A 7,521-nucleotide genomic window follows, 5' to 3' on the forward strand; every position below is an offset into this window, starting at 1 on the left:
GAAAATGCAATAAAACAGTTGTTTGCAGCAGATTATAGTTTGGTCCCGTCATTTTTAAACTCCTTCTCCATTAATGGCCTGACTAAATTTTTCTTCCCTCTCTTCCACACCACCCTTTTAAATTTGTCCTTTCTTTGTCAGTTTTATAATGAACGCTTCTTAAATAAATCAGCTTTTGGTCATATTCTGTAGCGTTGTTCCTTCTAGCTTCCCTAGTTTCATCTTGTCTAGCGTAAAACTTACAAAGAAAATATATTCTTATCTTCTAGTACATCAGCCACAGCATCTCTTAATTGGCCTCATCCTTTTGATCTTGTTTCTTCCTTTTCAGTGGTCCATATGAAATCTTTCGCTCAGAGCAGGGCAATGAGCATTTTGGCAGGATAAGCAGCTTGAGTGACTTCTGTGGGTCAAGGATTCAACATTAAGCTCTTTTGCAGCCAGAGGTCGTGCCTGGCTGCCTGCTAATTGGTAGAAAGAGAAAGTGCTGGGAATACTTATGTCAATAAACACTTCCAGAAGTATTCCTGCTGGAAGTGTAAAAAAAAAACCAAAAAAAAAAAACTCTCTCTGATATCGCTAGTGGTGGGTACCCACCTTTTTTGTCAAAACTTGCATGTTTTACTGCTATTTCTGATTTTGGCATGTTGGTTTGCTTTCTAATGGGCTCTTCTGAATCTCATCTATTCATAAACTTCTGGGCACTTTCTAGGACTGATTGCGTTAGGTGGGATCATTTATGGTCCCTGATTAGAGAGCTGTAACTTCAGCTGGACAGGAGTATAAGTTGTACAATTTTTTTTCTAGCATGGAGATTCCAAACGATTGTATTCACATGAGTACTTGTGGATGTTAACAGCTTGAATATGTACGTAAATACATTTCCATGCAGAACTCAAGTATTTTTTGGGAATCTGAAATGTATGTTTGGTCTTATTTTTTATTCAGCATGTTTCTTTCTCTCATAATTCTTGCACGTTCTCTTGAGTTTGGGTTTTTCTGTTTGGTTTTTTTTTTTGCTTTTCTTCACTACGAGGGTGGTGAGGCACTGGGCCAGGCTGCCCAGAGCAGCTGTGGGTGCCCCATCCCTGAAAGGTTCAAGGACAGGCTGGATGGGGCTTGGAGCAACCTGGTCTGATGGAAGGTGTGCCTGCCCATGGCAGGGGGTTGGAAATAGATGTTCTGTAAGGTCCGTTTCAACCCAAACCATTCTAGAATTCTGTGAGGTTTTTTCATTTTTTTTCTATTCTTTTCTCTTCACTGAAGGGTCTTTTTACTTTTCTTTCATGAAACTGATTCACTATTAACTTATTCCAGTATGCTGTTGCTGAGACTCTGCAATAGGTCACTTTGTAGCCTGCTGTGCCAGCAATTAACTGAGATTTTGGCCTCTTTTTCTAAAGCAACTATTCCCTCCAAATCTGAAAGCATAATCCAGGGTATTTTAAAGCCAAATTATTTATGCTAGTAACACTTCATTGTTTACTGGTTTAACTTCATGTGCACAATAACACAGAGGTGTCCTTCATGCTAATGACCCATCATCTTTCGGCTTCCCACTCCTATGCTCTTTTTCCCTGTATGGGGTGGGGATGGCTCAGATTTTGTTAAATGAGAAAGTGTTAATGTTCATCTTAGTTTTCTGTGTGGGAATAATGGAAGCTGTGGGTCCTAGTTCTTCACAGCATGCTTCACCAAGGTTATATTTAGAACTTCCTTCCAGTCCCGTTAGGAAGTGATTATATATCAATGTGGAAACAGGGTACATTGATCAACAGGTGAATAAGCCCCAGGGTGCTTTTCTGCCAGATTATCAAAAGGTCTTTCTAGGAGTTAAAATACATTGTCTCAGTGTGGCTTTTTTTTTTATCCTGCAGTCTAGTATGCAGCCACTTGACCACCTCCCTTCTTCACCATGGGTAACAAATGAAAAATTTTAAAGGCTGCTGAATACTATGCATTTTCACAGTAGGTCAGGTGTTTAGCACAGGTGTTTCTGAAATAGCATCACATTGGTAAAGGGCACTGTACTTGATGGCTTTATGTTTTCCACTTTATCCATGTGAAGTAGGAACCTTCTATATCTAACTCAGGCTGCAATTGAAGTTCATAAAAATTATGGTTAGCTCGAGAGTAGAAAGGGTGGGTTTGGATCTTATTCACAAAGCAGAACTTCAGCTGGTGAAGCTGTCAGAGATCTGGCAGACCAAATAAAACTGTGGGTCTGAAAATTCACCCTGGTGAGTTTAGCCTTTTTAGACTCTGGAAATCAATGACACAGAATTGCTGATTTCTCTTAATTCCAATTATTATTCCTAAACATTTGCCAAATTATTTCAGTCAAGGGCAAATTGACAAACTGTTCTTTTCTTCTATTCAGTATTTGCTAAATACGTTGTAAGTATATCATTAAATATATTTGTATTTCTATTCAAATTATCAAAATCTTTAAACGAAGGAAAAATTTTTTGTATAATAAATACAGCAGCTGTGGTATAACTGATTACTTGTGCTAAAATTCATGAAACTTGCAAGTTAAATGAACACTTTTACATCGCTGTCAGGGAATTCACACAAGACTTCAAATATAACTCAGTAAAACACAGCAAATGATGAATAATGCAGCCCCAGAAATAACAGCAATCAGAACTCAGTGCTTTAATTTATGTATGTATTTGCACATTAATTTTGTATTTGTGTAGTCAAGGATGGATACCTTGTTTTTCTTCCATGTCGTCTTTTGGCAATATTCTATTGCTATTACTATTACTATTAGGTTTTGTTATTTTTTGGTTTTGTATTATTCCAGAACTACAGAGCCAAATAATAAACAAGGCTGTCTTGTGGAAACTGCTTTGCTAACATAAAAAAAGAGATAGTAACTATCCTGAATATGTTATAGAATACAAAGAAAGGAGCATGGAGTAAGTCTGGGAAAACATAGGACTGAAATGAACGAATTTTGCACAATGGTTAGTATGTCAGATAATACACCGCCATACTGTACATTTGTGCTGAGAGTAGGCATAAATACAACTTCATTTTTGCTTTGCCAGTGGTGTGATAGGGCAAGATTTTTGATGTTTCACCAGGTAGCTCTAGCTGCAAAAGAATTTAGATACTATGGGCTACTCCCCCACATGTCCCTGAACACACAGGAAAACGTAAGCCTATTACCCTTTCCTTCGGAAGGGAAGGATCTAAGATGTCATGACTCTAGGGTGCTACCAGGGTGCCCAGTGCATCCCTGGTCAAGAGGTTCAAAGGCAACAGGAAGGGCAGAAGCAGAAGGAAAACATATGTACAGGACTCTTATCTAGCCAGTAAGTAACAGTCTCTCAGTTCAAACTTAGATGTTTTTTCTTTCATATTACCCTTGGTTTTCCTCTTGGCAGAGTGCTGGACTCTCTATCAATGATGCAGTTTACCTGTATCCATAGCAATCTGTTCAAGCAGGTGATGGTTATGCTTTGGAGTGCCGATCCTGCACATATTTACACTATAGTCAAGAATTTCAAGTCTATTTGCTTGCTTTTGACAAAGAATCTAATGCAGAAACTGCTTCTTTGAGGCTTTTAATTTAAAATGGTCCTTCTGCTCCTTATTCCATAGTCCCTGCCACCACCTGCAGCCCTAGCCCTCTTTGGATAAATTTAGATTTTCCTCTGCTTTTAACATCCAGTCTAGCATTTGAGCTAAGACCTACTTTCTCTTTGTGACACTGTCGCGCCACTGACCTTGTGCCCATCTCTTCTATGAAAAACAAGCAATAATGAAAGTCACATTCAGAATGAGATCCTGATGTAGATCCTCAGTTGAATGTTATCTCCTATTTCACCAGCTTTGTTGGCTCCAGCACTTGGAAACATTTATATTCCCCACCGGCCAGGATGCATGCTTTTTAAAGTATTGTTCTAAGCTTGTTGTTCGCTATGTGCTTAACCAGTTCCTTCAGACTCCCTTCCTGAGAATAAGCTTGGCAGACAAGCTATAGGGAGCAGAGCGGTGCTTTTATGAGTGGATACGTGCTGTTCAATTCCATTTTGAGCAGGTATGTCTACTTTCTCAAGCACAGTAAAGATACGAAGCATGCGGAAGATTTTGAGGAATACTGTGTGACTTACAGCATCTTATAATAAAACTATTTTTTTTTAAAAAAAGCTCATTTTTGTGTTTCAATGTTATATCAAAGTCTGGTTTTTTCCTTCCTTCCTACCTACTTGATGAAACACCTCCCTTATACCTGACAGTGCTTTGGACAGTTAAGGTGAAAGAATACATTGTGGAAAGAAATACCTTATAGAATAAATGAAAGCAAGAAATAATAAATTCAGGTAGCTGTGCAGCTTTAGGGAAAAATAGGATAACCCCGCTGTAGGTACTGACATTGGTAAGGTCACTTGTTATGTAGGGTGAAAGGATGGGTCCGATTCTCACTTACAATGAGGTTATTAAGAGGTAATGGAATGGTTTGCATTGGAAGGGACCTTAAAGATGATCTAGTTCCAGCGCCCCTGCTGTGGACAGGAACACCTTCAACAGGTTGCTCCAAGCCCCATCCAGCCAGGCCTTGAATGCTTCCAGGGATGGAGGTGTTTTATTATTAAACATAAAGTTATATGAAAAATAATGTTTATATTGATATTGTACAGAGATATCTGTGGGGAAGTTGAAGGCACAACTTATTACTTATAGCTAATCTACAGTATGTCGCAGTCCCTGCTCTGACTGTGGAATTTGCTCACGTGGGAATATCAAGTCTTACAGCAAGGCACCCTGAGCGCTGACCCAGCTTATTGACAAGGCAGGGCTTTCCCAGCCATTGCAAAGCCACAGCCTGGGAGAGGAGCCAGCCATGGGGGCAGGAGCACGGTTCTGGCAGTGCCACTGGGTGCCTGTGGAAGGGGAGCATGTTTAGGTGGCACCGTTGCATCGGAGAGGTAGGAGTCATGAATATTTTTACAGGTAGTAGTCTGTAGGTTATAAATGGCGTGAGGGTTCTTAAAGTGAATGTAGGTGTAATTCAGGTATGTTTGAAGTCCTGCATGTTGGCAGTGTGATGTAAGAAGCTTCAAGGGGAATAGGAATCAAATCTAGTATGGAAGTTCACCCCTCTTATTTGGGAAAAATGTTTCGTATCACTTCTTCTTTAGAACGATGAAAAGGGTGTACATAATGTGTACCTTGCTAAAATGTGTTTACGTTATTCCTGGTCCCATAGGTATTCTTGTCTTTGTCACAGTATTGGGCCTGTAGGGTTGCAGGGACAACTCCCTGTGCAATTCACCTCTTGGTAGGTGGAGGTCACTAGTGTCCCTGGGAGGGGTTCCTACCATGGAGTATGTCCAAGGAAGAGCAGAGACCTGGCTTCAGTGAACCGTGAATACAAATAGCCTCTGAAATTTTTTGTAATGATACAAGTAATGACAAAATCTTTCACTCCTTGGCTTCTCATATGTTTTCCTGGATGAAATCAAACCCATCCATGGAAATGAGTAGTAGGCTGGCTAACAGATGCACAGTGTTACAAAAATGGTCAGTACCTGATGGAGAGAGGTGACCAGGACATGAATTAACCCCTGAGTATGCCAGGACACTGCCAGTTACTGCAAAGTCATTGAAGAAGCCTATAAGCCTCTTGGTGCAACTCTGAAAAACTTTAACCTTGTTTGACTGACATTTTTTTCTTATTAATGCTTTATAGAAGAAACTTTGCTAATCGTGAAACTATGATAAAGATAGTGAAAAGGATATTTACTTACTTTTACTTATACATAATGTTATTCTTTGTCCTCTAACTTTCTCACTAGCTCAATCATCTTTCCTTCTACTTTTGTATCAGTCCCAGAAGCCTGTTTTGTAACTTAAGTTTCCATCTTGTGGGAATTAAGTTTCACAACTGGGAACCTCTCTAATGTTTTGCTGCTGGCAGAGGTCCAGGCAGGTCCATCACACAGCAGAGGTTCCCAGCTAGCTGTTCGTTTTGCTGGCACTGCAAGGGTGAAACACGGATGAGTGCTTTTCAGGGAACGTGCATTTACTTTTGTAAATTCAGTGTGTCTTATCTGTGTCTCCAGTACCTGCATTTATTCAACGTTAATAAGCTGCGTATATGGGTTAGAAGTGCCGATTCCCCTGAGAAATTAAAATGTTTAGTGAAAGTGAGGTTTTCAAAACATTGCTTTCACATGCACGAACTGTCTCGGGTTTTCCATTCCTGCAGAAACTTTCCATACAATTTGGTAAAATATTTTTTCATGAAGTTCCTTTAAATAACAAGAAAAATCAAGTTCAATGAGGAAATCACGGTAATACATGATAGTTCAATATTGATCTGTTTAAATGATTGTGCTCAGTCCTACTTGGAAAGGGGAATTTGGGCTGACGGATACATTGCCTCTGGTTGACTTGGTTAGGTACCTTCCCTAGTGAGTTCCAGATCAAGGACTTGGCTAGAAGATGCTGATCTGTGGGCTGGGAGTCCTTCTAGTGGAAACCAGAGCATGATGGCTGCTGCATGCAAAAATCACTCTCCGTAATGGAGTCATGATGTTCAAGGGCACAGACCTGTATTTAATATCTTGTAAGTGTTTCTAGGTCCGTTTATTTAAACATAGCCGTGATCTCCTTTTAGCTTCAACTGAAATTTGTGAGAATGTTACTGCTAGTGACTCATGGGACGACAATGAAACTTGTGATTTTTAACTGTATCTCATGATGTCCTTGATAAAGTTAGATTGCTCACTAGTTTTCACTGGACCTCATCCAAAAGTCCACCAAAATCAGTGAGCTTTTATAATCATGCTCCAAAGTGCCACAGTTGTCATCCTTTATGTTTCTATTGCTTGCTAGCAAAAGTAAAATGAGGGATGTCACGGTTCTGATCATACCTTCTCTTATAATTCTTTCTCAGAGTACTTTGGGTGCAATCCTTCAAGTACAAAATATCATGTGCTTAAAACTCTTCCAGTTCTTTACTTAATCTTAGACAAAGTTAACATTTCAGCATCTAACTTGTATTACAGCATGTCATACTCGATTTCTTTTGGAGTTTTATGACTACATGTGACTATCATGATGCAAGGCAACCTTTAAAACAAAAGCATGATATAACTTCATAGTAGGAACATCACAAAATAAAAAAGTAGTGGGTTTTTTTGCATGTAGTTTGGTTGTGTTGTGTTGGTTTTTTTTTTTGTTGAGTTTTTTTTTTTTGGGAGGGGGAGGGCGGTGCTGCTGCCCAAGATGTGTTTAGGCTTGCCTTTGAATTTCCTGATGAGTATTTCATAACCACCATTTCCTCAGCTGTATTCTTAAGCCATAGCTGCTTCTCCGTCTCCCAGGCTCTTTCATTTGGTCACAGGCATACATGGTATAGTCAGTATCCATAAATTAGTGTAAGTAGGATAATCTACAGTGACCAGAATTTCTAATGACTCCTATTTTTATCAGAGAGTTTGTTACCTGTGATATGTCAGCTAGGATCACTCGGCCTTTTTCAGGAACAAGTGCTTGGAGAAA

At 39.5% G+C, this 7,521-nt stretch overlaps 1 long non-coding RNA gene across 1 annotated transcript; it reads right to left on the minus strand.

Annotated features, from left to right (window-relative positions):
- Nucleotides 1-994: 994 nt before the first annotated feature.
- LOC308068490 lies at nt 995-7,194 on the minus strand. The gene is made up of 2 exons (XR_013929979.1): nt 7,115-7,194; nt 995-7,042 (listed from the first exon to the last, which is right to left on the minus strand). It is a non-coding gene; the product is annotated as an uncharacterized lncRNA (long non-coding RNA).
- Between the last annotated feature and the right edge of the window lie 327 nt (nt 7,195-7,521).

This window comes from Falco punctatus (genome assembly GCF_963210335.1).
Source record: "Falco punctatus genome assembly, chromosome: 8".
NCBI lineage: Eukaryota > Metazoa > Chordata > Aves > Falconiformes > Falconidae > Falco > Falco punctatus.